Source organism: Chiroxiphia lanceolata, chromosome 4, assembly GCF_009829145.1.
Source record: "Chiroxiphia lanceolata isolate bChiLan1 chromosome 4, bChiLan1.pri, whole genome shotgun sequence".
Classification (NCBI taxonomy): domain Eukaryota; kingdom Metazoa; phylum Chordata; class Aves; order Passeriformes; family Pipridae; genus Chiroxiphia; species Chiroxiphia lanceolata.
In genome coordinates this window covers 55,619,320-55,643,300 of record NC_045640.1, presented here as the reverse complement: position 1 = coordinate 55,643,300, position 23,981 = coordinate 55,619,320, and the positions used below count along the sequence as shown (strand labels likewise).

General features: G+C 37.5%; 1 protein-coding gene across 1 annotated transcript in view; it reads left to right on the top strand.

The window, feature by feature from the left end:
* CCSER1 (coiled-coil serine rich protein 1) overlaps window positions 1-23,981 on the top strand; it is a 641,015-nt gene that overhangs the window by 75,530 nt on the left and 541,504 nt on the right. The window lies entirely within an intron of this gene.

Sequence of the window (23,981 nt, the reverse complement as noted above, 5' to 3'; positions counted from 1 at the left end):
GTTTGAGTGCTTTCAGTGAGCACAAGGTAAAGAGGAGAAAGGATTCTTCACGAGAACCCGTGGAAAGTCCAGAGGACTGGAAAAGCTAAGGCAGATCAGATAACTGCAGGAGAGTACTTCTGAAACCTCTTTTTGAAACAGTAGTAGAAGGAATGGACTGACAAGTGCTTTCCTATAGCGAATGAGAATAAATATTTTAAGGTGAGTGTAATTTATATGTGCTCTCCAGTGAAAGAAATAACAAAGATGGTGAGATTGAACACTACAGCGATGGAATTCACTCTTTAGCTTATGGGAATCATTAAAACAAGCTTTATGGTCATTATTAGTTTGAAATATTTTATTAACTATGTTGACTGAAAAAAAGGAGGATTCAGTTTGTACTTGTATCCAAACACAGCTTTTCGTGGAAAGCAAAAAGGTGCAAGTTTCTTACCCCTACCTGTATTTGCTGACCAGACGTATAAAAAAGCTTTTCCTTTTCAGGTTTATGTAGTAGCTCTTATGTTACAATGATGCAGGACCAAACACATCTCCGAGACATTCAGATTTGACCACAACTGCCTTTTGTAAGAGAGAATTTTTACAGTTTCATGGAGATGGGAAATGGATTGGTGCAAACTGATGTTAGATCTCCAGTTATGTGCTCTTTTGATGTATTTTTGCAGACCAGTACCAGAAGTCAACAACTCATACCAGTGCTTAAGGCAACTTTTATGCTGCTTTGGTTGAGACTAAACATAACATCTTCTCTTCCACCTGAGAAGCCAAGGAAGACTAGAATTGTCTTTCTCTGTTCCTGATTGATCATTTAATAAAACCAGGTCCTGAGAGGGAATCTGATTTACTGTGAAATCCCCTTACAGAAACTGTGACAGGAAATTCAGGTTTGGGGGTTTCTCAAGAGGATGTGAAACCCATCTGTTGTCTTGATAAATCTCATCCACATGTCTGAATGTATCATCTAAATGTTCCTTTGTGACTGGACTTGAAAATGCTGCTGAGGATGGCAAGAGAAAATTATATCAGTACCCAAGCACATTCTGTGAACGTGTGGCTGATGCACAACAGATTTCACCGGGTACCAGTGTCCTGAAGCAATGGTTGCTAAAACACTCAACTAAAATGGAGTTACTTGATGTCTTTTACAGAAAATCTTACCAGTACAAGGGTAACCTGGGCAGATTGGACTGCCAGCAGGATTATTCTCTTCTTAGCAGAATCAGGTTGTGCAGATTTATCAGATTAATTTTATGCTACCTGAAAGGGCAAGAGGCAAATTAATTTTAGGAAGTAGGAAATTTTGCACACCTTCCTTTCTTGTTTCTAGGTTGTTGTCAACTTGTCAAATGAAGTAGTACAGTAATTCAAAATTTATTTCAACAAAAATTTATTTTTACCAAAAAAATAGAGTTTTAAATGTTTGTGGGTTTTTTTTTTTTTAATCCCCTGGATTATTGCACCCAGAGATACAGCACAGAAATAGAGACATAGAACTGCTAAATAGTAGAAGAAACCTTTGTGCTAAAAAAGAACTGAGCTTTTGCATATTTATCTGTTTTTGCAGGAAGTTTGCATCCAGATATCAGTGAATAACATTTTATTTTTCAAAACCAGGAAGAACATGATGACATTCAAAGATGCTGTTTCATACATAGCATTATACGGATGTAGTTCATGCCCTAAAATACTGGTTAACCTTGGCTCAGGCCTGTAAACCTTAGTTGGTTTTTTAGACCCAAGCTGTTAGGTAGATCTCTGTGTTTATTTCAATACTGGGCTAGATTGATGCTGTAGCACTTTATTCTATTTAGCCCTGTATTAATAGTGGAATTGGGAAGGTGACAACCCAGTAACAACATGAAATAAGCAAAGTGTTGATGGGGTTAGGTGGTAATCTGAGTCCCTTCTTTGTTTTGTATATGAAATCCAGGGGCTTTCCCCCCCCCCCTTCCATTAGCAAGATCGTCCACAAATTCACATATTTTTGCTCAAGCAAACAAGATTAGAGAGCATACTCATGAGTGAAGGGTAAAATTATTCTTGCTTTCCCCCCAGTACATGAATATCATCTTCCTATCTTAAGAAAATAAAAGCTTTTTTAGTAAAACCCAAAGTTTTAAGAAGTAAATCAAACAAAACCAAACCTGAAACCACTGCCCTGCACACCCCTCCCTCCCCACAATCAACCAGAAGGCAAAAGAATAAACAGAGTTCCCTGGAAGTAAAAGAATAAAACAATTTAAGAATTTGAATGTTCATAATAATACATATTTGAACAATAAAAAGGCCTCTTCAAAGCTTGTCACAAGCAATTAATGTTTAACACCGTAGTAGCAGGTGTAGTAGAATATTCTTGTGTGATTGTCAGTTCTTGTTTCAAAGGTGCTAGGTAAAAGCTTGGATAGACTGATCTCCTAAATGCTGGGAATATGTATCGAACCTGCAAAAATGGTCACCACTTCCCCCAAGTGGGCCATTAACTCACTTGTGAGATGCTGAAAGTAATTTATAATCTGGCCAAGAGCAATGCTGCTCATCAATGAGATTTAGGGAAAGAAAAAAAAAATCTTTCAAAATAACTCTGTGAATGTAAACTCTGGTAATGTAAATAACGATCTGAAATAGACGCTGGAGACAACTCCTTGGATTACTCTAATTGTGTGTTTGCAAAGCCGACGTTCTTGCAGTGACCAATTTCTGCCACAAGAGGGAACCATTTCCCTAAAAATGGTTTTGGATTCACGTGTCACAGTTACCCAGAAGGTGACAATCACAATTTAGGACTCCTGTTGGAACAGTTCAGTGTTATTAGCCTATGCTGTATAATAGACCCTTTTCAAATGAAAATTGTTGATATTGATGCAATTTAGAGAGGTGGATGTTGCTGCAGAAACTCTGGTCATTCAAACGTTCCAAATATGAACCCATCAGTTACAGCTTTAAATATTCAGACATAACATGTAGACTAGTTAATTAAGTCTCAGAAGGTTGGTAGAGGCTATGTCTGACAGCTCTGTTTCTGCCTCAGTGGTTCTTCTTTTGCAATGGGTAAGAGAGGCAAAAAGAAAGAAAAATGCAAAGCAGCATGGTAGAAGACCTAAATGGTCTGAAATATGCAGCCCTGCAAGACCAATGAAAACAATGCAAACCTGGCTAGTTGAGATACAGGAGAAAATTAGAATAACCACATGGAAAAAAAATTAGATCAGACCACCAAACCACTGTAATTAAGTTCTTTAAGAGGATCAAGAGTCAGAAGAGCAGGGAAAAAAAAAGACTTGATGTGCTACAGTACTTAGAATTGACAGAAATTGAGATGTGTGTGAACAACGAAATTATCCATCACTTCTTATAGTAGTGGCTAATATGGAAAGATGACTATCCTGAGTATCATATTTATCAGTACAAAGAGAAAATGTTAAAAATTGCCCCCCCCTTTTTTTTTAAGTTGCTGATAAAGATTTTGAAATGCTAACAAATTACAGTTATTAAAACCAGATAGTCATGAAGGATGATATAAATGGAAGTAACTGTGTGTTACTGCAAGATAAAAAAAAAGTTCAGAGGGTGGTTGGAGCCCCTAGACCACACTGCCCAACTTCAAGAAACAAGCTGCGCTGTGCTGCATGCATACATGTGTTTTCACTCTGTCTAGAAACATGACTGTATGCAAGCAGTAGAATGAGACTGCCCACTTATATTTTGCTCTCACAAACCTGCCTTTCTGCCTCTCTGCTATTATTTACAAGGAAAATACTTATATGTCTTAGTGACTGCTCCTTTGCCAACAGCTATCTATCTGTGTGTGCTATATAACTAAAAGAAACTTTATCTTTCAACTTTTTCTTGTCTCAGTGGGTGAGCATTCTGTTCTGCGGGACTGTGTTTTTCCGGGCACTGTTCAGCACAGTCTTTTCTTCAGTTTCTCATACTTGAATCTTCTCTAGATGTTGCCTGGTTTTTGTCTCTTAAATTGAGCTACTACTTTTCGTCCTTGCAGGTAAAATTTTTATGCTTGCCCTGAATGCTGCATCATCCACTTCTTTTGCCAAGAGCAAGGCAGCCTTACCTACTTGTGTCAGCACAATTAGAGCTGCACAACTTAGTTTTCCGGATTGTTGCTTTAACTGTACCATTTCTTTCTTTGCATCTTTCCTGTGGTTCCTATATATTAGATAAAACCGCTTGTTGCCCAGGACTTTCAAGGCCTAAGGACATCCCAGCTTTTTTCCCTCAGCTTTAACAGTGATACAAGTCTTCATTGCCCTGTTGTCAGGATGTCAGATAGTTGCATTCACATTTTCTCCCACACTGCTTATCATGAACTAGAGTAACTGCAGTTGCCACAAAACTTGCTTTATTTCCCTTCTCAATTTTCATTTTAATTTTTTACCTTTTCTAAAGATATTTTTTCAAGATACCTGCTGGTACTGTGTTACTGAGTTTTTTTACTGAGCTTTTTTTTGCTTACCCAACCAATGCTGATGCTTAGCCAAAATCCCCTCTTCCTTCTGCTTGTACTGTGCTTATTATGTGAGGATGCTCTGAGTACCAAACATCTCAGTAAGTATGCTTATAACATAAATTAAGAACAGTGTATGGAAAAAGCAGTGTTGGAATATAGGGTAATATTTCACGGGCAGGAATTCAGTTTGATAATGGAAGGGGTTGAATATGTCAATTAAGCATTAAATTTGAAAAATTAATAATTGACTAATTTATTACAGAGTGGGCCATCTGAAACTTCAGGAGGATAGAACAAAGGTAAATGATCGACACAGAAACAGTGAGATGCTTGCAAAGGAGATATTACCTGCAAGTATTTCAGACTCCTAGTGTATCTCTGGAGGGAGCAGAAAGTTAAAACATAGATCACTAACAAAAATGTGTTCTGGCCAGAACAACTGTGATAATTACCTAATTAGCAGTTGGTGTCTAAATTGTAGTTGGTGTCCTGGATATTCTGTGTGTGTGACTGTACCTTGGTTTTGTTACCTGAGTGATTTGGGGCGACTTAGCAATTAATAGTCAGGTTTCTAGTGTGCTTTAGAAAAAGTACTTGCAATGATGGAGCAATTATCCAAGCCACTGTATTAAAATATATCCTTATTTTTGATATTGTACCTTATGAAATTGTATCCAGATCTACAATGAATTTCAATCATGAAAAGGTGTTCATTGCTTCTCATAGATGACTTTATTTTTAATGTTATCTGAGTAGTCTTATTTTGAAGCACCAGTTTTAATATAGTTGCTACATCATGACAGAAACAACAGGATTGTGTGCCCCCATGGACTTCAGTGAATGCACATGAATAAGGGCTAAAATGTTTTTTTGTGTTCCTCTTCTCTATACTGAATAGCATGATATTTTGCTAGTGTCTGATGAAGCGCTGAGAGTGTGAGTTAGACTAGGTTGGCTGCTAGTCTAGAGAGGATTGAAGTGATTTTCGTATTCATTTCAGGTTACTTTAACATTTTCTTCTACACTTTTCTCCTTGAGTATGGACTTGACCTTCTGCTTCATACCTCTGACAATCTGCACTGAGAATTGGAAGCTGAGATTTTTATGCAATTTGTGGCTAATACATGAGGTGGAAGATGCTATCGAAAATACTTGAGTTGAATGAGTTTCAGTGGGTGACCGACCAGTAGATTTGAAAGTGGAATTGAAGGTGGCTGTTTTTGTGGCCTGGAAATGTGACCTGTAGAGGCCTGAGAAAACCGTATGGGGTACACTCTCCACCTATAGGGATTAATGATTAATGTTTTAACAGCCTGCTCTAGGAAGGTAGTGAATGAAAGGTTATAAGGAGAATTTGAGTGCTCAGGGCTTCAACACAGTTGAAAAAAAACCTCAGACAAAACAGCCTTTTTCAGATACGCTGAAACTTATGAAAATATGAACTAGGTAAATAAAATGCATACACTTCTTTAATGTCTTTTGCCCAAGAAAGAACCTTCCTTAGAATCAACTAGGTTATGTTTTTTATGAATAACTGCAGCCTGTTGTTAACTTGCTCTGCGTGTATTATCTTTGGTATTTGTGGTGTTCATAAAAGCTTTTTCATAGCTGAAGTAGATGTTCCTTTTTTTTGTGTCACTGAATTATGGGATTTTTGCTTAATTCAAATTCTTCTCTGCTATGCTGGGCTTCTCGAGGGAGAATTTTTAGGAACATCAATTCTTATTGAACTGTTGAAGCAAACCCTGTAAGGCAGTAGTTCACCCTTCATGTGAAGTGGACCTGACAGCATTCATTTATAACTAGCTTTGTACTAACGTAACAAAATTTCCCCTTTTGCAATGAATTTGGTGTTTTGCTCCTTTGTGGAAAGAAACTGTGGAAGCCACTTAAAGCGAGAACTGTCAGGACTACTTTGATAGCATAAGGCTGAACAGTGCTATCTAAATAGGAATAAACTGCTGACTGCAGGTAAGTAGTAATTTGAGCCTTGTATTCTTAGTTTGGCATAGAGAAAATGCCTTTCACATCCTAATAGCATAAAAAAGTGGAAATGGCAAATTGGGATTTCAGCATTTAGTCCGTGATTTTTAGGTCAACTAGAAGACGGATAAATTAATGTCTGTAGTGTACTATACATTTCTTAGCAAATTAAGGGTTTGTGAAAATCAGATTGCAGTTGTTAGACACTTTGAATTAATTCTTGAGATCAAATAACTAACAGAAATTAATTTAGATGTGACTTAATGGTTGTGCTATAATGTTTTATGCACTTTTTAAAGGACATAATCATTATAGCCCAAAAAAGAGTAAACTAACATTGCTGTTATCATTTCGATTAAATGGAGTTACATTAATAGAGGTTGAAGTTAGAGTGAGTTACTGGCAATTTTAAATGGCAATTTTAAATCCCAGAGTAAACATGGTAATAGATGGATGTGTTTGTTACACAGTGAAAATAGAACAGAATTACACAGAATCGCAGAATATACCAAGTTGGAAGGGACCCACAAGGATCACAGAGTCCAACCCTTAGCCCTATACAGGACCATCCCCAAGAGTCACACCTTGTGTGACTGAAAGTATCATCCAAACGCTTCTTGAACTCTGTCAGGCTTGATGCTGTGACCACCTCCCTGGGGAGCCTGTTCCAATGCCCAGCCACTCTCTGGTGAAGAACATTTTTCTAATATCCAACCCAAATCTTCCTTGGCAGAACTTCAGGCCATTCGCTGTCACTGGTCACCACAGAGAAGAGATCAGTGCCTACCCCCTGTGCTTCCCCTCACAAGGAAGTTGTAACCGCAGTGAGGTCTCCCCTCAGTCTCCTCTTCTCCAGGCTGAACAGACCAGGTGCCCTCAGCCTCTCCTCATACGGCTTCCCCTGAAGGCCCTTCACCATCTCCGTTTCCCTCCTTTGCACACTCTCTAACAGCTTGATGTCTTTCTTATATTGAGGTGGCCAAAACTGCACACAATATTCAAGATGAGGCCTTTTATCTCTGTTGAGGGTTAACTGCAGTGGGCGACTTGTCACCACTCAGCCTCTGACTTACTTTGTCTGGCAAGATGGGAAGGAGAAGTGGAAGAATGAAAGTGGGAAAACTTGCAAGCTGAGATAGGGACAGTTTAATAGGTAAAGCAAAAGCTGTACGCACAAACAATGCAGAATAAGGAATTAATTCACTAGTTCTTGTGGGTGGACATGGGTGTTCCCGTGGTGGACATGGGTGTTCCCGTGCATGTTTAGCCATCCACAGGAAAGCAGGGCTCCGTCACACGTAATGGGTACTTGGGATGGTAAGTGCCATAACTGCAAACATTCCCACTTTCTTCTTCTTTCCCCACTTCAGTTGCTGAGCACAACATTGTATCCCTTTGGTCAGATGAGGTCAGCTATTCCAGCTGTGTTCCGCTCCAAATTCCTGCATACCGCCAGCCTCTTCACTGCTGGGGCAGTTTGAGGAGCAGAAAAGTCCTTGACAGTGTGCAAACACTGCTTAGCAATAGCTAAAATATACTTTCTTGTGTTGTTAATGCTATTTTGGTCACAAATCCAAAACACAGGACTGTACAAGCAAGCTGGTATGAAGAAACGTAACTCTGTCCCATCCAAAACCAGTATGAGTTGGGTTTTTGATACTTTCTTCTGAAGTTCTAATATAGGAGTACTTGCTCTAAGTATTATTGTCTGAACAAATAGGCAGGGTACTGAACTTTTAAAACTACAGATAGATGTGTCCCTTGTAATGCATTGTGTTTATTTTTCTGGTTTTATATTTTTAGGAAAATTGTAGCTATTTATTGAGACTCAAAAATCTAAGTGTAAAGCGCACCCAAGTAATGGATTTTTCTAAAAAAATATACTTTTGTGCTAGTCTTCCTACATTCCCCAAACAGTTTTGCCAGTTAATGTAAGAGAAATCTTGTTCTGAAGCTGCTTGTCACTTGGAGTTGATACTGTTGCCTAAAAGACTAAGGAGAAAAACAGGAGAAGACTCCAGGCCAATTTAGGTAGGAGATAAGATAAGAGCAGAGCTTTAATGAGCCCTTGGCCTACAGGAATACAAACCAGCATGTGTTCATGGGCACACAGGTTCTATGATTTTATAATGATGTCCATCCAATCCCTGTTTGTCCAACCTCTGGTTTTGCCTCGTTCCACCCTCTGGCACACCCCCTCCGGAGTTGAGTCTGGGGGAGTTTGCGAGACCCCTCTTTAATCATCTTCATCCTCCTCTCATCACTTTGAGTCCTTGGAGACCCTCCAAAGTTCTGTGCTTGAAGGTCACTTTCGCCCATGTTTACATCTTTGGTGCAGGCTTTAAGGTGTTTTTCTGCAGTTCCACCTTGAAAAGAAGACTAAACAGCTAACAAATTTTTGAGGGATTGATATGGGACAGGGTTTGATGTGTACAATTGTTAAGCTACTGCTGTTACTTTTACTGGAAAATGCTGGTAAGAGATATAATACAGTGAGGCAGTAAAAGAATGCATGTTAATTATGCTGGTAGAGACCTCAGTGTGGAAATGATACCTGAGTTTATGTGCTGCTGTAGTTACTTCTGCTAGAAATACTGATACATTAAAATCTTCATCCCCTACATAATTAATTCAAAAATCTGTAAAAATTAAAAAATCAAAAAAAACTCTGAGTCATCAATATTTTTAGAGATTTCTTTTCCCACATGAAGGGAAAGATTTCTTTCTGTACAGAAGTATCTGTTAGTGTGTTAAAATGCACACTAATGATTAATATTGTTTAAACAGCTATATTTGTCAAACAAAAGCAGCTTGGTTGTTTTTCTATTCTATTTTGACTTTTACATTTCTTTCCTATTCATTATCTTATTTTCCACAAGCACAGCATGTTCTGACTACAGACGAGTACTGTAGCAGAATTGTTATGTAGTGCTTTCGAAGAAAGACATTCAATCTGGTTTTGTGTGTGGGCTACTAAAATCTGTATGTCACTACCTATAGTGCCAACTCCAAAGAAACAACTCATTTGTGGTGAAGACCTTTACCTTCTGTTCAGTGCCTGTCATGCTGTGGACTCGTGAAAGGGGTCAGTAATTTATCAAGGATTAAACAGTCTTATGACAAATCTAATGAATACTCCCTACCCACTCTCACAACACATTAATCAGTAGTAGGAGAGAAATAGAATCTCGGATGCTGGAAGGCACCTCTGGGGATTATGTGGTCCAACAGCTCTGCTTAAACCAGGGTCAGCTAGGATTTACCCAGGGATGGATGTAGCTGGGTTCGGAGTGTCTCTGACGGTAGAGAACTCCAGAACCTCTCTTGGCAGCCTGTCCAGGTGTTTGTCTAGCCTTACAGCTTGAAAAAAACCAAAGCTTTTAACTCGATTTCTTGAACTTCATTTTGTACCTTCATCTCTATTCACTGGGCACCACTAAGAGGAATCTGGCTCTGTCTTCATTACACCCCGTGGCCGCCCTCGTATGTCAGATGCTCAAAGTCCTTTGATAGTGGAAAGAGATGAGTCCAGTATTGAAATGGGAAGATAGGGAACTCCGGGGTATGCTGAACAGAGCTCCTTTGACACCTCCACAGACTCCCAGCTAATTTGTTGTGCCTGTGTGCTCTGCCCAGTCATGCTCTGCCTGCAGACTTGCTGCGTTGGGTAGAAATTTTAAACTCACAGGAAGTGGGTTCGTCCCCCTGTTTACACTCAGCTTCTTATATTTCCTCATCCTACTGTATGGAGCTGGTGTGCCAGAGAAAGGAAGTGGTTGACAAGGGGTTCCTGTGATACGCTATGATGGCAGATGGGAATAGAAACATGAGGGGGGGGGGAGACAACCAGGCCCCTAACAAGTGTTTCTGAAAAAATTGGAAGAGGTATTACAGCCTGGTGTACTCTTGTGTGCTTGCATAATGGGATCTCTTCTCCACAGAAGGGGCACAGGTCAGGGCAACCTGAAAGTTATCATTGGTGGAGATAGGTTATAGGGTTAAGTGACCTAGTGTGGCTGATCTGATGTCTGTATTTTGGTTACTGCACTGGATTTTTAAATAAAAGAGGGGCCTTTGTGCAATGAATAATATTTAAGTGGAAAAATCTTTCTTTCCAGTACTGGTAAAAGAAAGTACTTGTTAAGAAATGACAGGTAAATTATTTTTTAATTGAATTTCTGCTATACGCTAGAAGGTCATGTCTCTTATCTTGGGAGATGCCCTTAGCATGGGCAGTAGTTTTCAGCTGGGATATATCTTCTCGGGTTAGCATATGCAAATAATGCATACAATAGGAAAACAGAAATCTTCAGAAGGTTTTTCTAAGGGAGACAGTTAACAGAGAGCTAATTCACTGAACTTGAAATTTATGACTAATGAATACAAATCCAGCAGTCTTGGGTTTATCATTCTGTAGGTCAGATGATTCATAGGTAGTTTGCACTCATTTGTTATGAAAATAAAAATTGAAAATTGCCCTGGCTTTGTTCTTGGAGTGACTAATTTAGCCCCTGTCCTTTCTTGTGCACATCATTTCCTGCTGTGTAGGTCCCTCAAACAGTGTGGCCAAGAGCAGTCTTGTAGAGAGAGATCTTGAATGCTTTCCCATAAGCTGCCTATTTGTATTCTTTTGCTTATGTGAGAATAAACTCAGAATAAATACAATATTTTTTCCCCCAGGCCATAGCAGTTCAGGGTCAGGTGCTTCTCCTAGGCCTTTGATCCCTTTGATTGATAAAAAGAAGGTAATGGGGTGAGAAATCAAAATGCTGTTGGGTCACTTGTTAGGTCATTTATATTTGCAGTCCTTCTTGTCTTGCCAGTGTGTTGCTGGAGGCAATACTAGATGAACCCTGGGTTAAGAACGTGGCCGTGGCTAGAAAACTAGCTGTAGACCCAGAAGCTTGCTATTTAGAACAGGAGATTTCTCTGATTTTAAGTCAAGTGCATGCTAGCCCATTAAAGACTCAGGACCACATTTTGTGGGCTGTATTACTGATTGATATATGGAAATTAGGAATGTTTATATAGGTTAATTCACCTTTTAATGGAGGAATAGGCAAAAGTATGTAATTCAGGAAAGAAATGAGATGTTAAAACATATTTTGTTGTCTCTGAGATAATTTTCTGTCTTCATAGCATTCATTCAGTAAAACTAATAAAATTCATTGAAATAACACAGACCTGGTGAATAACTTAATATTGACGTTGTAAAATTTTCATAACTCACTGAATAGATATTTCCATGAGCAAACTGCACACAACCCCCCAAACAATACAAACTTTTCTGAAATTATTGTACTTAAATTTCAGGAATGTGTAGTTTTTATTTGAATTCTTGAAAAAATCCCAAATGTTTTGTGATTTTGTGCTATGAGCAGCTTTCTTGACTTCGGAGAATATTAATATGGATAATTGTCTGAGATTTATAGATGCATAAACAGTTTGGATAGCTGTTACAATTTGGAGCTGATTTACAGTCAGACAAACTTCAGTACTTGAGAAGTAGTAGTTAGTAATAGCTGGAGCAATTCAATGCACATCACAAAATGCAATATTGCAAGAAAACCTGGGGAGGGGAGTTAAATGCTTAGTAACAGCCTGCTTCTGGATCTTGAACATCTGCAATGGGATAGGGAGTTTTAATCAGTTGAAACGTAATGGAAGGTTGTTCACCAAAACCTTTTTCTATTGTTCAGAGATCTTGGACAAAAAGAAGGGCTTCAGTTTTTCTTACTTAATTGTTTTTTATTCATATATATATGTTTTAAGTTACTCCCATCCTGTGATGCTGGGAAACAGGCAACTCAGTAGCAGAATTCATGTCTCCTAAAAATGACTCCTACACGATTCTTCACTGAGTAACTTTTTGGAGTATATCAAAGGAAATGAGGTTAATTTTGACTGCTCCAAAAATCAGAAGTCTCCTGTCATCTTTTTTTGGCATCCTGTGGTTGATAAAAGTAAAATCCAACCTTTTTTTACTTAGTTACTCTAACCTGAAATGATCAGATTGTATGTGTTTGGAATATATTTTGAAGAAACTATCCCAAAATAAGCATTGTGAAACTCATGCTATGTGAAGAAAAATGAGTAAATAGTGGCAGGGAACACTTAGTTAAATGAAATTGTTTTTACAAATCTGTAGACTTGGCAGACTGTTACCCTGGAAGACTTTTGTCTTTCTAAATTTGCCAACTTTTGAAATGTGTCTCTTTACTGGAGTGGAGGAAGTGAGAGTAGGGAAACTGAGAACCTCATCCAGAGAGAAGCAAGTAGAATAAAGAGTAGGATTTACTGGAGGCTAGGCTATGTTCCCATTAGAAAATGGATGGAATTATGAAGTGCTGATGATAAGAGAGGAAGTGTTGAATATAAGAAAACTGCAATTAAGTATGAGGTGGAGTTCAGTACAGGTACTGTGGAAAAGGAAGGGATGAGGCATTGGGAAGCAAAGAAGTTCAGGAGAAGTTTGGGACTAGGAGCTCTGAAATTTAAGGGAAGTAGGTCAGTGAAATAAGCCGGAAAGATGGGAGAGGCTTTCCATAATTTTATAAATCAGACAGAAATCAAGGGAGAAGCTGGGAACTAAACAGGTCAAGAGTTTACAGGACTGGTTGCCAGGAAAAATTTGAAATCTTTCTATTGCCTGAAATAGCAAAATTGAGGGGTTATTTTTTTTTTGTGAATATTCCTGTAGGGGACATTGTTCAGAAGAAAATAAAGCAGCCTGTAAAATATGCATTGTTGGCAAAAACCTGTCAGGCATTGCAGCTGAAAGAGGCAAGTAATGAAATTTTCCTGCTGTAAGTGTGGCACTGTGCACAATAGTGTAAGTATTTTCATTAGTCACATTTTAGCAGAGTTTTTCCTCCAGATGAGTATAAATCTTGTCATTTTTGTCTTTACTCTTTAAGGACTCATGTGACATGGTTAAAGCAGTTTGATCTTTTTATCAAAGCTATACCTTTTCTTTGAAGCGCTGTACCTTCTCACAACCTGTAAAAGGGGAAAGAAAAAAAGGAAAAGGAATATATTTGCATCTTTATTCATAAAGATTTATGCCCATAATTTCCATTCATGTTGGCTCTGATTAAAGTTAAATCACAAAGTATCCCCAGCACTGACATCTTCCCTAATTTGTTAATTCAAGTCTTTATACAAAATATGTTTTCTGCTTTCTGATGTGACAATTATGTCCTCTTTTTGCAGTAGACCACAACATTTATTTTTCTGTATCTTTTTCTCCTTTCACCCAGTTTTCACCAGGTGCTACTGTTTTCACCCTATTGTTTAGACATCACTATTGTATTCCTTATTTTGCAAGCCTGTAACATGGAAAATATTTTTTCTTGAGTCTGTGATTAAGGCTTATGTGCTGAATTGTTACCTGAAATGATTTGGCATTCTTCAGGACAATATTTGAAAATATAACTATGACACATTAAAAAGAATTTATTGAGATTTTCAGAACAAGAGGGAGGCTGTATTGAATGAATTTACATGAAGTGTAAATGTACACTGTTTTATGGACAGAATTGTATCCATCAGAGCATATACCTGCAGATATAAAATTAAGCTTCTGAAATGAATTTTGTGTGTCTAATGTGTAGATGTTTCTAAGGGAATTAGGAAAAGATGTGGTGTCACCTGTTTATTCATATTGCATTTTTATTGTTCTAACCCAATGCTTCGGGGCTTCTGCTGGTTGGAAAATTCTTTGGTAAAAAATAACCAAGTAACAGCTGGATTAATTGGCCCAGGTTTGGTTTGCTGCAGTCATGGCACCGTGCTGTAGGGGAATTGCTAGCTGAGGGTGGCAAGCTGAGGAAACATGTTTTTTATCATAGCTGTTAAAATGCATGTCAAACTACAGCCCTGTGCTGGTGATGAGTGACTGGTTGCTGCTGGTGAGATATTAAGTAGATCTCATAGTGATTAAAAGATTTTCTGAGGTGCCTAATTAATCTGCCTTGTTCACACCTACACTATTAAACTAATTATCAGAGGTACAGAGTCAGGGCAGTTTTTTTTCCCCTTATCAGACAGAAGGTAGCTTTTGGGAAACTTTTGCTTTCCTCTTAGAATATTCTTTGTATTCCCCATTCCTGTGCCAGAGGAAGTGTGTGTGCAGTTATTAAAGATTATGCATAAAGAAAGATTATTAAAGGAAAAGAAGACACAGTCATTTCTGGGCTTTAGGTTTTGCTTGCACCCAAGCACATGTTAAGGATGTGTGTTTTATGTCTAATTAATGTAAATTAGTACTCAATCAACTATGAAATTACGCATAGGTTAACTTGTTTTTACACTGAATCACTTCTAAAGTTTACTGCTGAAAGAAGAGTTTAAAAAACAAGTGGTCTATTTTCTATGATTTGATCACACTAGGAAAATTGGTATGTCTTTTAAACAAAAAAGAAGCATCATCAATGACAGAGAACTACCTCTATTTCAGAGGCAAGCTCTCAAGCTATTCATACTGCTTTCCAGATTTCTAGGAGCAGAAGGGATCCAAAAATAAAGTTAATTCCTCAAAACAGTAGTTAAGTAACAAAATATGACCAGAACTAATGTTAGAATATTAATAATAAAAAATAACGGAATAGTAAAATGTCCTTCTTACTTTACTGTGCCCAGACACAAAATCAGGAGTAAAATAGCCCCCTGAGAAGTGACTAGCGACCAACAAAGCTTATTTGTGCAAATGATATCATCAGAACAGACAGCTCTAGGATGGAGGTTGGTGAATGTCAGATTCTTCATTGCCAGTATTAGGCACTGATAAGATGAGACATTGAATCTCAGCGTGTTGGTGTCTTTGTGAGGTTTTTATTTCAAAGAGATACAGATACATGAATAAAAATCTTGAACCTAAGTGAAAGGAAAAGTCAGCCACTCAGCCATGGTTCATGAATCACAGTAGTTCATTTCAATAACTTGAGTTGAGAAAGTGGATGCCAAACTGTTCTATCTCAATGCTTTAAGTGGACTCAGCTGTCTACTGGAAGAATCTACAGGTGGAAGAGAATAGAACTAAAGCAGGGATGCTATGCTGACTAACACAAGAAAGAAAGGCACTATTAATGCATGGTTTTGCTCTCGGATAGCATTCCCCCTTCTATGCAGTCTGCATAACAAAAGCAATTGTGGCGTTATTAAATGGTATGAAGTGATAGACTGATTTCTTGAGGCATATTTATTGCTGCTTGGTAGGAGGCCTGTAAGGTCTGTTAATCAGAGAAGTTCAAAGATATCTCTTGTTGTTCAATATTTGTTTTTTTAAAAAAATTCCACGCAACAGGGTGTCTGTTAAAAAGGTTTTAGGATGCTTTGTTGTCTCTGTAATGCACATTTCAGTTTGTTTAATGGAACTCTCCATTTTGGAGCTAGCATAGAAAACTGCCAAAATTAATTTGTTCATGAACCTGGTTGCTGTTGTTGTATGGAAAGAAAAGCCAATGTTACTATGGGTAGGTGAAAACTTTTTCATGATCAGATGCTTTAATCATTATTGCATGTTTTAATAGCTGGTGAACAAACTCATCGCTTGTTATTCTGTCTCTGTGTTGTGATGGCAAACAGTGTTTATTTACCAAAAATAGAACAAACAGTGCAGAATCTGTCAGGGGCTTTGTTTAAGCTTAGAATTGTTTGGCAAATAAAGGAAATTGAAAGAATATACATCTACTAATATTTCCTTCTTAAGAGATGGACCAACTGTGCCTTCATTTGCTTGGTTATTTCCAAGGTGTGAGATTCAAAAAATAAACAACAACCTAAACAACAGCCAAGGAACCAAACCACTAAAAACAAGAGTATGAAAAAAGTAGGCCTGATTCCTAAATTAATGGTAGCTGTGTTTTTACTTCCAGCCATTAGACCTCAGTTTGTCTTTTGTACCTAGACTTAAGGGCATTTTTTAGTACCTGGCATTTTCCTGTCCATTAAAGCTACTTGTAAGTTATAAACAAAGGTACCTTCTTGGTAAATCCTTTTTTTTTTTTTTTTATTTGAACAGACTAGGGTCTTTGCATATCTTACTTGCACAATATTTGGAGTCTTTGATTTTTATGATTTTTACTTGGCTGCATGGATTTTCTTGTGTGAGGGTAGGTTAAGCAAAAGGAAAAAAAACCAAAACCCTGTTTGATTCTAACAGCATTTGTGAAAATAACTGGTAGAGAAAGACAAAAATCACCACCTTGTCCCTGTGCTACTCTTGTATGTATAGTTGATAACTGCAGTAGCAATGAATACCTTAATTCTCCAGAGTAAAATAAACTGCACCTCCCAAGAAGAATAATTCTTTGCTGCAAGGTATATTGACTTCACGTGGATGTTACTCATGCAAATGATGTGTCCCTCATAAAGCATTTTGCTCAGTTAAGAGAGTAGCTCTTTGTAAATTCGTGCAGAATTGATAATTTTCCACTGTGCTATTTCCTGTGAAGCCGATACAACTATTATGCATTAGAGAAAATAAAGTGCAGGCAGCAACACACATTTTGTGTTATCAGTTGAATTCATTGAAGTCGGAGTCCTGTTTGTAGCTCAGTGGGATGACATATGAAATTAATCCAGTGTGTTATGGGAAATAATTGGCATTCGATTCTCTTTGTTGCAGCTGTTCTTAATGGTTTTTATTTGTCTGAGTGCTACATGTATATTTTCTGGAAGGGCTGCTGATCATAACTGCTTGTCTGTCAGCATTTAAGTGAGTATTCTTCATCTGTTAATTCATCTTTCATCCACTTGCATTCAATTCCACAGATGCTGTGAAGGGATATTTGTTTTTGTCAAAAGATGTGGTGCACCATGGTGCAGAAAGAAATGAGCAGTACAGGTAATATATTTTAATGGTCTAATTGAAATAGAGTTAAAAATGAACAAGCTTTTGTCACATAAATCCTTGTTAGGGCTGGTTCCTTAGGTAATAAGAAGTTATCCTGGAAGAAGTGTTTGTGTCCAGGGCATATGTCTGGTTTTTTTAGCTGTAAAATTGGTCCAGTAAAAGATATTGTTCCTTCTAGTAAACCTTGGCTTTCCTAGATTTTTAGTCAATCATGCTTGCAACAATTCTGCTAATGTAGTTTTTCAGCAGCTCATCTCCGTATTTTTATGTGCCTTCAACCAGTGCAAACAGAATGTAAGCTATTTTTCACACATGTAAAAGTCTAGAAAAACAGTAATAGATCAGAAAAATTTAGAAAATATACTCAGTTTATCAACTTTTTTATATGGCTGCTTTTTACCAAGATGATGCTATTACTCATCTCCCACTGCACCTATTCACTGCAAACTCCTATTTCTTTTTATTTATTTTCTGGATTAAAAAAAAGGCAGCTTTCATCATTTACATTTGTAGGTGAAAACTGCCAAGCTCTATTAGGGGGCTAAGCTCACAGGGGGATACTTGTGTCATTTCCACACGCTTGTCATGTTATTTTCTCTACACTTGTTAACTTGAACTGTCAACCTGTAAAGTGCTCTTATAACATTTGCACATGAGGGGCTGCAGGAGGTGACATAAGCTAATAGAGGGAGTTCATAGTAACAGAAAATCTCATTTGTACGTAGTGGAAGTGATGAGCTCAGGGACTTGCACTTTGATAGCGTTATAATTAAGGATGCTTTGTGTATCTTAGTGTGATAGCTGCAGAGACTGCTGCTGTCTCACTGGTCCTGTCTGACAGGGTCGTTTCTCCTAAGAGATGTGGACAGCAGAGAACAATCAAGCAGGTACTCGATCTGGCTGGACTGATTGCAAGTTTCTCTACTAATCACGCACCCATCACTCATGATAAAGAATCGAAAGCCAGTCTTCACCCTTATGTCCCTGTTGTGGATGTAATGGCTACAAAACTGTGTTTTAAAAGCATTTCTGTTAACAACAGTGGAAAAATTATGTAGATATCCACAGGAATAAATGCTGAGAAGAGACCACAAGGAAAGAAAGCTTGTATTATATTGCCATGTAAAAGAGTGGCAAGATAAATCTTTTATGGCTTTTGGAGATGAAGCTTTCTGCACCAGATATTGTTAACCTCTGGGCTTTTTGGTTTCATTGTGCTGTTTCTGATTAACTCTTTAGAGAGCTTTTTAGCTTCTGATTGCTCTCCAGAGAGCAAAGATATTATCAACTGAAGTTTCTATTATGCTTAGTTGCCATTTCTCCCCCTTCTCTAAAAAAGAAGGCTTGTGAAGGGGTTGAGTAGAGCTGTTCCTGTTTGGTAGCTGCAGTGATCTGGCACTTGCTTTGGTTCTCCCTCTGTGAGTCCTCCTTTTAAGATAACAAAAACGTGTGTGAATGCACAAACCCATTGAAGAATGAACCTGTTTGCTCTCTCTTCAAGGTCTGTGTTGGCCCCACATATCTCCTTCTTTGACGTATAAGATCACTAACCCTAATGGTTCTTTCATGCTGAAGGACTGCTCATGCTTTTCACTTCTTGGGCTTCAGACAGTATTTTCCTGCTTCCTTTTTGCTTGTCTTTGCTAAAGGCTTGGCTCATATGTTTCGGGGGATAGGCATGAACAGCTTCATTCCTTCTGGGCCATCTTGCAGCTAGCAAGCAGAGTTGATTATATTCTGCATACCTTCCCAACATTTCTCATTTATATACTGAAATTTACGTCTCTGATTTCTTATGAAGTGAGTCTTTGAACCTAGAGCTAAAGGACAAGAAACTTTTGCCAACTCTCAAGAATGTTTTGTATTAACTTCAGTGTAATAAAAAATTTCTTATATATTGTCTTATTTCTACTGTATATGGATTCAAGTCTCCCATCTCCCAGCACTGGACATCTGTCCTCTGTGTTCTTGTATAGCATATTTGTAAAACTTAACTTTGACTTACAGTTAATATCCCTGGTGTATTTTGTAGTCAGAGGAGAAAAAGACTGGACTCAGGGAGAGGAGAAGGAAGACAACTTTATTAGAGTAGATGTCATCTAGAAATTCCAGTGTCCAGCACTAGGGTGTTACTCATCATTAACAGACGTGGTAGAAACATTATTGGAGTTAGCTACTAGCATAAATACTATAAACTGCAGAGCAAACCACCAAATGACAGCAGGGTTTTTCGGAACAGTTTTCCTCCCATTAGTCTGTGATCCTTAAGTCAGGAGGCCCTACTCATACCTGAAAATGCACTTGAATTCAGCAGTCTAAAAAGCATGTGGTTACTGCACGCTTACATACTGTTCATCCTGGCCTCACCTATCTCTGTTGATCTCAAGCAACTGAAGTCTGTTATCTGTCAGAGAGAAATATTTTGTTGCAGGCTTGCAGGATGAAACTGAGACTTACTTCTACAGTTGCTCTGAAATTCATAGATTGATGAGCGTTTCTTAATAATACTTCAGACTGCATGTCAAGGAGGTAGTTCTTGGTGTTATTTGAAATACGGTTCTGTAACCTTGGGAGAAAAATATACACTCCCTTTTTATTTTCTAGAGCATCATCGTGTACAGAACATATGACATTTTGTCTTAGAATTGCATTTTTTATTAGACTAGAAGAAATTTACTGGGGAAATTCTAGTAAAATCAATTGAAATTTTGCATGAGGAGAGATATGGTGTAAATGCTTGGATATAGCCAAGGATCATACCACTGTTCTTCATGACAGTCAAATATAAACTGCATTGTCAAAACCTGGAAAGCACCTGCAGTTCAGATTGCTTGCTTACAAATTTAGTCAAAGGGTTCTTTTTAATGAGGTTATATTTTTATGAATTCTTACATGAAGTGAAGCAATACTGTACCCTCTTATTGTACAGTGCTGGAATTGAAGACCTGAGAAATGAATGAAGGAACACACTAGATTTTTGTGGTGTGTAAATAAACCTTTAATATCATCAACTTCGAAATGTCAAATCACTAAGCAAGCAGGCTGCTTTTTGCCTGAGAAAATAAAATTGCTTTCAAAACAGTACTTGAAGTCCCTTTTTTCTTAACATACTCTCTAGGAAAAAAGGGTCAGGAAAAGCAAAAAGTATCATTGCTCTCAAAAATGCCTGTGGTAGTACAAGAATTTTCTCATTTTTGCAAAAGGACTGACAAGAACTTGTAGTAAATGTGCCTACTGCTGGAAGAAGATCTAAGATGAAAAATGCTTGCTGTTTCAGTGGCCCCTCATAGAGGGTTGAAAAAACTGCAACAGAAATAGGAAGTAGATTACTGGGATTGTAAGCAGATATTAAAATACCCTTTTAAGGCAGAACAATTTTTATCTCAATTTAGCCAATAAGATGAAAATACAGGTGGAGGTAAAAACAAAGAGTATGGAAATAACGGATTAAGAGATAAAAGCTTAATACTGAGTGAGCAAGTATTACTCTTTCATTACCTGTGTTGATTGATGTATTAGGGCAGTTTGGTTTTCTTCTACCTTTGGGATTTATTTCTAAATACATGCATATAATATAGCATGTTGTCATCTCCTTCAGTGTTCCTGCTTGCTGATTCCAGGGTAAAATCTGTTTTAGGCTTGATACACTACATTTCACCCATTACCTTCTTAAAAAAGACAAATGGTTATAGGTCTTCGTAAGTTGACAACTCATAAATAGGACCTTTAGGAATTAGAGGCTTCCTTCTTGCTGTCCTTCCTTACAATGATATAAACACTGCGTAAGAAGAGCGGAAGAAGGATCAACTGTGCATCGTAATGGCAGATAAAGGTGTTAAAAATACGAATAAAAAATGCACATTGATGGTCATTGTGCATAGTTGACTCCCCCAGAAATTCTCATAGCATTACAGATATTTGGGTCCTTAACACAAATACATACATCATAAATAGGAAGCTTAACATTGTAGTAAGTTATAGCCTGCTTATTAAATTATCTCATTTCTTTTTGGAAAATCTTGCAGTCTCTATGCCCCTAAATAATTCTTATTCATAGTTTTCTTGCTTGGAACACTCCATCATGGTTATTAATGAAACATCATCAGTCATGTTTATTTTCAATTTCTGTTTTCTGTGTCCAGGACTGATGGAGAACTCTGTGTATCTGATGAGTGTAACTTGAACACTATTGTCACAGCATTATCTTTATGTCTGTATAAAACTTGTGGTATGCTTGGAATGCTGTACAAGCTTTAAAATATTTGTCGTAATTTCATCCAGATCTTTGAGTAGTACAGGTTTGTTTACAATAATAGACAATATTTCATACTAATGTTAGTTATATTCTCTTTACATATGATGGAATATAGCATGAAGTCTCTTGTTTTTCTGAGATACTACAGTGAAGGGATAGTAGTAAAACCTGGACATATTTTTTTGAGTTTGTGTTTCTTGGAGAAGGACTTCGATTTGCAGTGCCTGGAACTGTAGGTTGTAAAAAGATGAGAAGCTGTTAACTGTGAGGCTCTCCCTTAGCCTCTCTTACAAGCTTGCTGCACAGCCTGAGCTAAGTTGCTTAAATGACTTATTTTTTTCCTCTCTGAAAAAAAAAAATAAAAATACAGACATCTTGCTGGCTGTGAAGTTGCTGATGTAATGAGGGGTAATCTTCCCTAGAAACGTGATTAATGATATTTTGCTGAAGGGTTTTGCTATCTCCTAATCTGTGTTCTTCAGTTCTAATGTCTGAATGTGTGCCAGAGTTAAAGGCCTGTATAAGCTCTGGAATTTGCTGTAATGAGTAGAATCAGAAGGAGCTGTGTATACATGCATGACGAAGGAAAGATAAAGATTTTATGCTTGTAATTCTGAGGCAACTATTTCATGTTATGTTTTTCATAGTTCTACAGGTGGTTTTGAGATTGAAAATATACTTCAAAATGTTGGTTCAACAAGGAAAGTTACTATTATATTGTTCAGAATTTTCCATTCATTAAAAATGCATAGCTAATCTATAGATACCAGTCTGTGTTATGAGACTATTGCCACTTCAGCCTGGTGACATTTGTCAAGAGTAAATTTTTTTCTGTTAACCTTACAATCAATAGACAAAAATCTCATTTTTTATTTATTTTAAGAATTAATATTCCCATGGGTGAAGGAAATATTTACGTCATTTGCTTAAGGAAAATGTTAGATTTCCTTAACCTGGAAAGGAAATGATCTTTGTGCGTCTTTTCTGTTGCATTTAAAAATCAACCAGCTGTCTACCCAGCCAACCCTGTTCTCCTAGTTTTTACTGTAGTGCAACCCTCCATTAACTTCACTGGCTTTATTGCGTTTGTATTACTGAGGAAAAAAAAAAATAAGGTTTGTGGTGCATTGACTGGCCAAGCGCATCCAATCTTAGGTTGAAAATGAAAACTCTGACTCCAGTTAGCCTGCAGGCCTGGCTGAGCTGTTACGATGAGCCTGGGCTATTTATCTGGAGCAGAAAATTACATGTATGTAGAATAAATTTGATAAGCAGACCTGTAAGAGAAATGTAACAAAGTACCATGAAGATGAACTAATAATCTATTTCTTTTTCAGTTTGAGGCTTTCATGCTAGTGATAGAGGTACTGTTTGTGAGGGCACCAGTTTTTTGGTTTTTAGAACTATCTGATAGGTAGTTGCATTTCTTTTTCTCTGTATAAATATATTAAAATTTACCATTAATCCTGCAGGTGTTATATAGAAGCACATAATAGTCACCTTAAAATATACAACAGTTTGGAGGCAAAAAACCTCAGCATGAGAATGAATATTCTGTTTTGAAATGAAAAACAGGACCTTGCTGGAATGGCACCTCCAGAGAAACAATTTGAAGGAGCCATCTGAAGCCTGTTACATTTTGTATTTCAGATGTGGTTTGACTGCAGCTCACTGGGACATCAGGGACTGTAACATTCAATGGAATCACTGGGAACGTTCAGTCAAAGTTGGTTAAAGTATTATAACATGAAATTTTGCTTTGTTTAAATGACTTTTACTTTTCCGGAAACCTTGAAGTGTTACTTGGTGTACATATCATGTATGAGTACAGAAGCAGCTGTCTATGACAGAGGACCAAAATTATATTATATTAATGTAACTAAAAAACCAAACAGCCCTCTCCCCCCCGCTTTTGAACTTTTTAGTAGCTTATGTGAAAAATGCTGGGTTTAGGCTGAATTGATTCTGTATGCTCAAAGTGGAAGAGTGATTTTCTCCAGATTACTAGCTTAAACTGTTTTCCCCTCTTGAATTGAGATCAGTGCTGATACTGTTGCAAACCGTGCTCCCCTGGCAAGTACATGTGGTGAGTTTTGCTTTTTCCATTTGCAGCACTATATTTCATTTGTTTATCTTTAGGTAATTTGGACATGAATGAAATGGACATGAAATAACAGCATCTAAATCATACTCTAAGGACAGATAGGCAGAATGAAGCATTTAAATTTCTCATTTCAGTGTACAGATCCACATGGGTTTGTGTTCTTGCCTTTTATGTGTATATCTGTAAAAAGGAAGTGAAGAGAATGTTGAAATAGAGGAAAAAAACATCTTAAATTTCTCCATGGAGGATGGAGAATAAGCTGCTGTTAATTCTGTGCATCCACTGAGAAGTACAATTTTAGGCAGTTTTACTTACT